This window comes from Chelonoidis abingdonii, chromosome 14, assembly GCF_003597395.2.
Source record: "Chelonoidis abingdonii isolate Lonesome George chromosome 14, CheloAbing_2.0, whole genome shotgun sequence".
Lineage (NCBI taxonomy): Eukaryota > Metazoa > Chordata > Testudines > Testudinidae > Chelonoidis > Chelonoidis abingdonii.
In genome coordinates, this window is record NC_133782.1 from 39,738,956 (window position 1) to 39,750,814 (window position 11,859).

General features: G+C 46.0%; 1 pseudogene; it reads right to left on the reverse strand.

The window, feature by feature from the left end:
• LOC142047720 (olfactory receptor 10A7-like) overlaps positions 1-699 on the reverse strand; it is a 2,586-nt pseudogene extending 1,887 nt beyond the window's left edge.
• Between the last annotated feature and the right edge of the window lie 11,160 nt (positions 700-11,859).

The window sequence follows — 11,859 nt, forward strand, 5'->3', positions numbered from 1 at the left end:
TTGGTGAACAACTTTAAGGGGCCCTCCCTTTGAGAAGGGCAGTGGCCCTGCTAAACAACTTAACAGCCAGGGAGGGGAGGCCACAGGAGAACAAAAACAAAATGGAGTATGGGGACAGCTGTAAGAAACAAAATGGAATAGGGGGATAGCTATAACAGACAGAAATGATCAATTTCATTGGGGCCACAAAAATTAATTGTAACATAACAACTATTACTATGGTCATGGCCAGAAATCCATTTATCCAAGACCCTGCTGCTAGTTGCAGGCAGAACCTGCCGTTCATGAGGACAGCATAATGCAGCAGTTTGCATATCGCCAAGAACCGATCATAAGATATCACCGCTAGCAGATAGCATTCTGCACCTGCAAAGAAACCAATAAAATAATATTTTGTTAAACAACCACGATGGAAATGGTCTTGTCCCTGGTCAGGAGACTGGCCAGCACTCTGGGCAGGATGGTGGAAGTGTAGCAGGTCTCCAAGCAGAATAAGTTCCCCAGGAAGGAGTATATGGGGGTGTGAAGGTTTCAATCAGTGACAGATAGCACAATGATAAGGATGTTCCCGGACACAGTCACAATGTAGATCAGTAGAAACAGTAGGAAGAGGAAGATTTGCAGCTCAGGGAGATCCCCGAATCCCACGAGGATGAATTCTGTGGTGGACATTTGATTTGTCCAATTTGTATTTGCCATGAGGTGTATCTAGGAAGAATAAAAACCATAGAAGAGAAAAAATATCAATATATGTTTTGTAATCTCATCTCTTCTCAAGGCAAAATTGTCCAAAAGTGAGCTAATATTACTGAGAATAACCTAATATTTGTGTATAATCCATAACAATCAATCTACACTTCTAGTCTTGGAGGCCAAGTTATAGGATCTAATGGCTCTTTGTGTCCTTCCAATCAATAAATATCCCTTTAGAACTTTCACACAATTGCATAATTCCAGAACATAAAAAATTCCCAACAGATATTGTCACATATACACCTGTAGGAAATATTAATAAGTGTTGAAAACCTTTTTCATTATGCAAGTTGTGGAAGCTGGAAAGGTTATTAAAATTGTGCTGGGAATTCATTGTTGGTAATAAGAAGACGTAGACTATGTAGGCTAAGACTTTCATAGCACTCTAAAAGAGTTAGGCACCCAAATCCTCTTTGATGAGTTGGCTCCTAAATCCATTAAGGCAATTTGTAAATTTCAAACTATATTGCTAAGAAAGTTAATAACTTTTATTTCACAGTGACTTAGGAAGGCTTCTTTAAAAAACAAGTATGGTTGTCTGGTCAACAGAAATGTAGCCAGCAGAGGGAAAGAGAGTTAAAACAATAATATTTGGTGTGCATATTGTCTTACCTAAAAAAACCCTTTCATCGTACGCAGTGTAGTAGAACCCATGTGGGTCCCAGAATATTGGAGAGACAAAGTGGGTGAGGTGATATGTTTTATTGGACCAGCTTCTGTTGGTGAGAAAGACCAGCTTTCGACCCACACAGAGGTCTATTACCTCACCCACCTTGTCTCTCTAATTACCCTGCGTTGCCAGTTTATGCAGATTCCACTTAATCCTAGCATCCTCCAAGTGCAGTCTGATGGGTTTTCCCCACAGACATGATCTTTCAGACAGTCTGACACCCCAGTTAGAATCTCTTCCCTTTTATTCACAGATTCCAAGGCCAGAAGGGCCCGGGTCATCCAGACTTCCCTGAATTAATTCCTTTTTGAACTACAGCACACCTTTTGGAAAAAACATCCAATCTTGATTTTAAAATTGCCAGGGATGAAGAATCCACTATAACCCTTTGGTAAATTGTCCCAGTGATTAATTACCTTCATTGGTAAATATGTGTGTCTCATTTCCAGACCCTGACTGGGTTCATGCATTTCTCCAGAGGAAGTCAAAGGGACTTTCCTCATATTGGATTCCGGGAATTTTCCCTTTGAGCAACAGGCCATAGTGTTCTGTCTATTGCTACTGGTTTAGAGTTTTTACCCTTAGCTACCTTTTAGCAATCACAGAAGGAGAAGCTTCAGTTGCTAATTCTCCACTGCTAAAGCACTTTGATATTTCTGTTTGGCTGCTGATATATAAATGTGATGTAACAGCAGTTTGGGAGTGGATGCCTACCTCTATCCACAGGACAGCTCAAGCTTGAGTTGATTAATTCCTATTTCTCAGTGTTTAGGGGACAGGACTCAGGTTCCACTGAGATTCTTGTCTTTCATCATTCTAGAGAAACTGGATCTTCTCAGTAAAAAGACTGGTATCTACATTGATGTCTTTATGCTTTTTACTATCATCCTACTTCAGTCATTCTCCCACTTGGTTAATTTAGTTTCTCCAAAGCTTTGGGGCAAACAATGCCCAATGGGACCTTAATAATAGGACTTGCAGATAATGCTTCTTGTATAATTACATCTTATTTTAAGTCTAATGAGCCTATGGGGAAAATATTTTAGATGATGATTAAACGCCAGCTTACATTTTTTGGAAGATACTTGTCCCAGGAGATGGGCTATTATAATGTACTTGCACTGCCCCTTTATTAAAAGTCCATAGATGCTGCCATCCAGTGGGCATTTCAGAGAATTCTATCCCATATTTCATTCTTGCACTATGTTGCCACTTAGTGAACATTTTACAGCATCACAGCATTTTTGCGGATAGTTTATTAACTACTGAAATCCATTGGTCACTATTTACTATTTCTGACCTCTCACTTCTGCCACACTTCGCCACCATCTAGAGTTAATTTCACAACATGACAGCTTGTTACTCTCTTTTAACCGTCTGCTCTCCTCAAGCGGATTCTTCTTCTTCTTCTGCCTCCTTCTAAATCTTCACTCTCTTGTGCCCCCTGCTGCCCATTATTCAGTATAACAGCCCATTTCTCCTTCCTTAACATCGGCTACTATGCACCATTCATTAGTTAGCATCGAGGTCCTGTTGTTTTCAGGGCCCTTTCCTTGACACTCATACACTGTTCTACAGCTTCACTCCACTTTCTACTTCCCTCCATTGGTGATTAGGCAGCATAACTCCTCCTGTCTTACACTTCCATTTCAGTCGCTATCCACCGGGCAGCACCCTCACACCTATCCCATTCCTCTGCCCTCTAGTGGCCCTAGACAGCACAATATCATCTTTCCTCACTTCTTACCTACTGCCAGGTGTGCACTGTAATAAAGTATAGCCACTGGGAATGAAATCACACACAACAGCATGATTGCAAAATACGGCCCCTGGACTTCAAAAAAGCAGACTTTGACTCCCTTAGGGAACTGATGGGTAGGATCCCTTGGGAGGCTAATATAAGGGGAAAAGGAGTCCAGGAGAGCTAGCTGTATTTTAAAGAAGCCTTATTGGAGGTGCAGAAAAAACCACCACAATATGCAGAAAGAATAGCAAATATGGCAGGTGACCAGCTTGGCTTAACAGTGAAATCTTTGGTGAGCTTAAAGTAAAAAATGAAGGTTACAAGAAGTGAAAATTTGGAAAGATGACTAAGGAGGAGAATGAAAATATTGCTAGAGCAGGCAGGGGTGTAATCAGGAAGGCCAAGGCACAATGGGAGTTGCAGCTAGCAAGAAATGTGAAGAGTAAAAAGAAGGGTGTCTAGAGGTATGCTGGCAAAAAGAAGGTCAGGGAAAGTGTGAGACCCTTACTGAATGGGGGAGGCAACCTAGTGAGAGATGATGTGGAAAAAGCTGAAGTACTCAATGCTTTTTTTGCCTCTGTCTTCACAGCCAAGGTCAGCTCCCATACTGTTGCACTGGGCAACACAGTATGGGGAGGAAGTGAGCAGCCCTCAGTGTTCAAAGAACAGATTAAGGACTATTTAGAAAAACTGACACACACAAGTCCATGGGTCCACATCTAATGCATCCAAGTGTGCTGAGACAGTTGTCTGATTTCATTGCAGAGCCATTGACCATTATCTCTGAAAACTCGTGGTGATCGGGGGAAGTCCTCGATGATTGGAAAAAGGCAAATATAGTTCCCATATTTAAAAAAGGAAGAAGAAGAACCTGGGGAACTACAGACTTGCCAGTCTCACTTCAATCAACAGCAAAATCATGGAGCTGGTCCTCAAGGAATCCATTTTGAAGCATTTGGACAAGAGGAAAGTGATCAGGAACAGTTAACATGGATTCACCAAGGTCAATTCATGCCTGACCAACCTCATTGCCTTCTTTGTTGAGATAACTGGCTCTGTGGATATGGGGAAAGTGGTGGATGTGATATATTTTGACTTTAGCAAAGCTTTCACTACTGTCTCCCACAGTATTCTTGCCAGCAAGTTGAAGAAGTATGGATTGGATGAATGGACTATAAGTAGGATTGAAAACTGTCTAGATTGTTGGGCTCAACAAATAGTGATCAACAGCTCGATGTCTAGTTGGGAGCCAGTATCAAGCAGTGTGCCCCACAGGTTGGTCCTGGGCCGGTTTTGTTCACATGTTTATTAATGATCTTGATGATGGCATGGATTGCACCCTCATCAAGTTTGCAGATGACACTAAACTAGGGGGAGAGATGATATTGCTGGAGGGTAGGGACAGGGTCCAGAGTGACCTAGACAAATTGGAAAATTGGCCAAAAGAAATCTGATGAGCTTCAACAAAGACAAGTGCAGAGTCCTGATTTAGGAAGGAAGAATCCCATGCACTGCTACAGGCTGGGGACTGACTGGCTAAGCAGCATTCTGCCAAAAGGACCTGGGGATCTACAGTGGACGGGAAGCCTGAATATGATCGCAGTGTGCCCTTGTTACAAGAGGCAATGGCATATTGTGGCTGATTAGTAGGACCATTGACAGCAGATCAGTGATTTTTTCCCCTCTATTTGGCACTGGTGAGTCCACATCTGGAGTATTGCGTCCAGTTTTGGTTCCCCCACTACAGAAGGGATGGGATAAACTGGAGAGAGTCTCAGCGTGGCAAACGAAAATGATTAGGGGCTGTGGCACATGACTTACGAGGAAGGCTGAGAGAACTGGGTTATTAGTCTACAGAAGAAAAAGAGTGAGAGGAGATTTGACAGCAGCCTTCAACAATCTGAAGGGGATTCAAAAGATGGAGCTTGGCTGTTCTCAGTGGTGGCACATGTCAAACGAGCAGCAGTTCTCAGTTGCATGGGGAGTCTAGGTTGGATATTAGGGCCTGATATACACTGGGAGGGGAGCGATCTAAATTACGCAACTTCAGCTATGTAAATAACGTAGCTGAAGTCAACTACTTAGATCTAATTATTGTGGTGTCTTCACTCTGGTAAGTCAACTGCTTGATGCTCCCCTTCAACTCCGCCTGCGCCTCTCACTCCGATGGAGTTCCAGAGTCAACGGAGAGTGCTGCTGGATCATTGCTTGAGGTAAGTGTAGACATGCCCTAGGAACACTATTTCACTAGGAGGGTATGATAAGCACTGGAATGGGTTACCTAGGGGTTGTGAATCTCTATCGTAGAGGTTTTCAAGGCCGGCTTGAAAAAGCCCTGGCTAGGATGATTTTAGTTGTGTTGGACCTGCTTAGAGCAGGGGTTGAACTAGATGACTTCCTGAGGATGACAACCCTAATCTTCTATGATTCTGATTGCAACATTGTGGCAACAACAGGATACACAAGAGCAGCAGTTCTCAGACGTTAGCAGGATTTTCTATGAGATCCAGTGCATTCCTTATGTGAGGGTCTGTGTCAGTGATGGTAATATAGTATTTAGTCCTGTTTGGGAGCCTGAGATAATTGAGGTTTTTTTGCCCATTTGACTTTTCATATTTTTATATTCTTACTAACGTGTGAACAAAGAACAAGACAATGTGTGTTGCTTCTGCCCAGACAGATAGTTTTTTTTGAAATAATGAGAAAAGATGAGAAACAGAGTTAAAATGTTACTGGTTTATGGTAAGTTTGAATTACGAATGTGTGCAAATTGCCAGTACGTTCTGCTGGGCTCACGCTTTCTCTCTCTGGGTAGGTCAGGGCGCTATTGCTTGCCCTGAACCAGTTCTTTAATCACTCCCTAGTGTCCTTGGGAGGGATGGAGAGGAGGACCTGGGCCGCCCTCTATCCAGGGTCCCAACCCAGGGGCCTGGGTTGTGGTGAACCACTTGACTAGCGGTTTCTTCCCCTGGGTTACATCCCTCTCATACCCGTCAGCTTGTGAAGGTTCTCGCTCTCTTCTATACAGCCTGGTGCCCCTTACCTAGGTTTCTGTTGCCTCTCCCAATCCACGCCCTCTCCAAACTTCTATTTCTCACTGGACAAACTCTTCTCTCTGCAATCTGCACTCTTGCTCCAATCCAACCTTTCTCCTCAACTACCACCCCCTGTCTGACTGAAGCAGGGTTTAATACCATGACTGAGTCAGGTGCCAATAGGAGTCAGGTGCTCTAAGTGAAGTCAGTGCTCTAGTGAGGAGGTGCTCTAATTGAGTCAGGTGCTCTAATGGCCACAGTGTTCTAGTTAATCTAAAGCAAACCTTCTTCCGTTGGCAGGGAATAAGGCCCCTCTTGTAACACTCTTATGCTGCCCTCTGGCCATGCTGTAATCACAATCCCCCCCCCCTGCTCAAAACAAGGTTGGGCTATCGGAGAGAGGCAGTGTTGGCGTGAGATCCATCAGGGTTGCCGTGTGGCTTCCAGCCCTATGCGGAGCCGAAAATGGAAAGGTTGCAAAGAGAGGAACCACCGTGTCACTCTGGCGTTTCTTTTCTGTTCCTATGCATCCACTGGAGCGGGCGTGATCAGTCACAAGGTAAACTGCCGCCCAGGAGGATAGTACGGAGAGTCTCCATAGCCCATTTTATCACCAGACATTCTTTTTCAACAAACCGCGTATTTTGTTCCTGCGGAGAGCTTCGGCTGAGTACAAGATGGGGTGCTCCTCCTCCCCCTACCATCTGGGAAAGGACGGCACCGAGTCCCACCTCGAGGCATCTTGTCTGCAGGAGAATTCCTTCTCAAAGCTGGGCATGACAGTACGGATGGCAGCATAGGCTGTCCGCAAATCTGCAAATGCTGCTTCCGCCACAATCTGTCCACTTCACTATCTCGGGGCCCGAGCTTTATCAAGATCGTCAAATGGCCCGCTCTGTGGCAAAAATGAGGAATGAATCTCCGATAGTATTCCAACTATACCCAAAAATGCTCTGACCTCTTCTTGCGGTATTGTCAGCAATCTTGTATTGCCTCCCTTGTCATTGGGGTTCACCACCCCTCTCCCTACGACATGCCCGAGGTATTTGGCCTCAGCTATCCTATTCACGCATTTCAGAGATTAGCAGTGAGGACCAGCCCTTTCGACAAAGCGTCAGCACTGCTTCCCACTTGTCCAAGTGTGTCTCCCAAATCCGGGCTATGTATAACTATGTCGTCTAGATAGCGGCGGCATAGTTGCAGGGTCGTAATAACTTATCCATCATTCTTTGGAATGTGGCAGGGCCCCTGAGTCCGAAAGGCTGAGGACTTGTACTGGAACAGGCCATCGTGTTAGAAAAAGCGTCTTGCCTGGCATACCTTGGCCAGGAAGGATTGCCAAATCTTGGTCAGATTCTAGGGTGGTTAGTATTTGGCCTTGCCTAACTGATCAACCAGCTCGTCATGCATGGTATCGGTTAGGCATCGAAGTGGGATACTCATTTAATTTCCGGAAGTCGTTTACAAACCTCAGGGTGCCATCAGAGCTGGGGACTAGTACATCAGACTGGACCACTGGCTGTGGGATTCTTCAATGACCCCGAGTTCAGCATCTTCGCACTTCCATCCTAATTTCTTCCTTTTAGCTTCCCGTATTCGATATGTCTTATCGTCACCCTTACTCGGGCTGGTGACAATATGATGCTTGGACTAGTGCCGTTTCGACCTGGTTGGGTACAAAATACTCCTGGTTCCGGTGGATTCATTTCAATGACTTCCATCCGTTGTTCTGGGTCTAAGTCAGAAGAGATATCTTACCGTGCTCCTGTTGGGCCGTCTGCCTGAGTAGAGCCTCAAGTGACCAGACACGTCTCTCTGTCATGCAGGCTTCAGTAAGTGATGTGGTATATTTGCTCTGGCTTCCGGCGGTCTGGTTGTCTAACCTTATAATTACTCACTTCTCCAATGGCTTCCATAATCTCATATGGTCCGTGCCAACCTGGCTAGGAGTTTGCTTTCTGTGGTCGGCCACTAACCACCATCAACTTCCCCGGCTGAATCTTCGCATTTTCGCCCTCGGTTGTAATATGTCCGCTGTGCTTCTTGTGCTTTTTCTAAATGCTCCCGTACTATCGGGGCTTACTCGAGTTATCCGCTCTCGCATCTGTGTTACATGCTCAATAATATTCTTTCTGGGTTGGGTCCTGTTCCTCCAAATCCTCTTTGGCACATTCCAATTTATCCCGCGTTGGGCAAACCACAGCGGCTCATTGTATCAGTGCATCAATCATCCATTGGCTGTGGATGATGTCCAGGGGATCGAAGCCCATGTGGAACCGGAACCTGGCCAGGAATCTCTGCCTTTACCCTGGGAATAAAGTATTGCTGCAGCTTCTGCACATATCTAATAGACCTTCTGGGTACGGAATGGGGCGGAACACCAGCATTGTTTGGCAGCCCCCCACAGGGCTGTTCCTCATGTTCATCAAAGCCCAGGAGGTATGCTTCCACAATCATTGTTAATTTTTTTGAAGGAGAATGGCTAGTCCGTGATGGTCGCGGTGGTCCGGAGTTCCATGGAGCTTCATGGGGTAGGTTAGTCCAGCGTCTTCGGTCCTGAGCAGCCTACAGCAGCAGCTGATTAGTCTTTGCTGAATCTGTCGCGCGCGCGAGTTGGCCTGGACCCTGGAGCCTCCTGCTGGGGGTCACGCAGGCGTGGCAATGTATAAGAGGGGTCCTTGACCAACGGGTCGTCCGAGCGAGAGATGTCTCCCCCACTGGATCTATTTCCCCAGCGCGAAGATCCCATCCCACTGACACCACATGTGGCAAATTGCCAGTGCTGTTCTGCTGGGTTCTCGCGCTTTCTCTTCTCTGGGGTAGGTTCAGGGCGCTATTGCTTGCCTCTGAACCAGTTCTTAATCACTCCCTAGTGTCCTTGGAGGAGGGGAGTGGAGAGGGAGGACCTGGCCCGCCCTCTAACTCCCGTCCAACCCAGGGGCCTGGGTTGTGGGTGACCAACTTGACTACGGTTTCTTCCCCTGGGTTACATCCCTCTCAATACCCGTCAGCTTGTGAAGGTTTCTCGCCTCTCTTCTATACACAGCCTGGGTGCCCCTTACCTAGGGTTCTGTGGGCTTCCGAATTCCACCGCAGCACTCCTCCAAACCTCTATTTCTCACCTGGATCAAACCTCTCTTCCTCTCAATGTGCATCTGCTCCAATCCAACCTTTCTCCTTCAACTACCACCTCCCTGTCTGACTGAAGCAGGTTATATCCCATGACTGGAGTCAAGGGTGCTCTAAGTGAAGTCAGGTGCTCTAAGTGAGAGTCAGTGCTCTAATTGGAGTCAGGTGCTCTAATTGGCCACACTGTTCTAGTTAATCTAAAAACAAAACCTTCGTTCCTTGGCAGGGAAATAAGGTCCCTTGGCAGGGAATAAGGCCCCCTGCTAACACTCTTATGCTGCCCTCTGGCCATGCTGTATCACAGAATGTAAAACTCCTTTCCCAAGAGAAGGTCAAGCAACTAGTCGGGAGTCGAAAAGGGGGTCAGATGTATAAGAAACACTAAAAGCCAAAGAAAAGGCGGCCTTGGCCTGGAGCAGCGATCACTGCTCTGGGCCAATGGGAGCTGTTGGAAGCAGCAGCCAGTATGTCTCTCAGCCTGTGCCGTCCCCAGGTCTGGCCAATCGCGGCTCCCACTTGCCACGGTTCACTGCTCTGGGCCACTGGGAGCTGCTGGAAGGGGTGTGGGGGGTTTTCCTTGGGATGTAGGTGGGGCCTTGGGTTGCCCCCTGTGATAGAGTTTTGTTTTGAGTTGCCCCTTCTGATATTCGCTCCAACTGCTTCCGTTTTTTTTCTTTTCTGCCACCTCCACCCATTTGGCTCCAATCTCCCCCTCCTCGATTACAGTTTTGGCTTCCCATCTAGGATGTACCTTTCAATTTCCTCAGGAACACCCTCCAAGAACTGCTCAATTTGCATTAGGAAGGCCAACTCTTCTGGAGATTTAACACTTGCTCCTGATATCCAGGCATCCCAATTTTTCACAATGTGGTAGGCGTGTCAGGTAAATGACATGTCTGGTTTCCACCTTAGGGCTCTGAATTGCCAATGGGCGTGCTCGGGTGTTTGGTTTCCTCAGCTTACCCCCAGACTGTGAAGGGGGATTCTGTGGACTCTGACCGCTAGGCCGCGCTACCCCACCTGTGAAGGGGGATTGTATGGACTCTGGCCCCTAGGCTGCGCTACCGCACCTGCAAAGAGGGATTGTATGGACTCTGGCCACTAGGCCACGCTTTCGCACCTATGAAGGAGAATTGTATGGACTCTGGCCACTAGGCCACGCTTCCCCGCCAGACAGAGGTGGTAGAGGGGAAGAAGGCCAAGAGGCCATAACCGATCGCCCGTAGAGAGGTGAACGCAAGGACTGGAGAGTGGTGAGGCACCGACACCCCATCCTACCCCTGCCACAAAGGGGAGCTGTGGTTCTAGGCCCGCCACAGGGGGTATAAGAAATAATCTGGAAAAACAAATCTTATGATACTGTCACTCACTGTGTTTTATTTGTATTAGGCTGTCAGAATCTGATTACCAGATTTCATTGTCTAAAACAGAGAAACCATGAACAACAGGGGATCTACACAGAGATTTGCTTTGATAAGTACAGGAGGGTGAAGGTGCTGATCGCACAATAGCACCATAACAAGGAGTCTGCCACCGTTGCAAGAATCACCTAGGAACAGCAGGAAGAGAAAAAATTTCAGGTCAGGACCATATCCTGAACCGGAGATAATTTTGGAGGCCGTTGGTTCCCAATGCATGTGTCACCATGGTTAGTCTAGAACAATAAACAATGTGCAATCAATCAGTAAACAATCAATGTGCAGAATTCATTAATAAATTTCAAAAACCCCCCTGCTTCTGTTACTGCTGAAATTTAAGCTAAATAAAGAACTAAGACAAAGCCTGAGGCTCATCCAAGAAACAAACTTTGGTCTCCGCTACTCACCCCTCTCCGACAAGACAAAACTGATATAACAAAGCCCATTTCTCTGGAGCCCAATATGTGAGTATGGCAGCCTGTTTGATCTCGCTTCAAAAGATCCCAATCTAACTGACATACTGGTTTAACATGATCCTTCAAGCTCGTTCCTCTGTGACCATGACATCACCTTGGGTGAGTCAAATCAATAACTCCAAGCAAATCTCTGAGTGATTGTCATACCATCATAGATCTTTTAGAATTATGGAGTTAACTAATAATAATCTGGGGCAGATTAGGCATTCAGTGGTCCCGTAAAAAGGATAACATGTTCATCCCCACACAAGCAGATCAGTTGCCAATAAATTATAATGGTGTCAGTTCTCTTCCTTACTGTCTGTACATAATAAAGAAACGGATGGCCAAATGCAGAGGGACTGGGCAAGCATTTGTGTTTTCTACAATTTAGTGGTTTGTGCCATACACAATCTGACAGCTCTGTGCATTATCAGATTTGATAAACTCTCCTCACCCGGGGTGAATGTGCACCTAACACCATGAAGAAAATACCAGCATCTTGTATATATAAGTGCTACACTGCTGAACAGTAGGTTAAAACAGGTTAAAGAACTCTACACAATCTCATGTTCCTATATGTTACATGGACACAGTGCGGGACCATAAACACTCTGCCTCAGTCACTCCATGCTGATTATGTCCATTTTTTTTT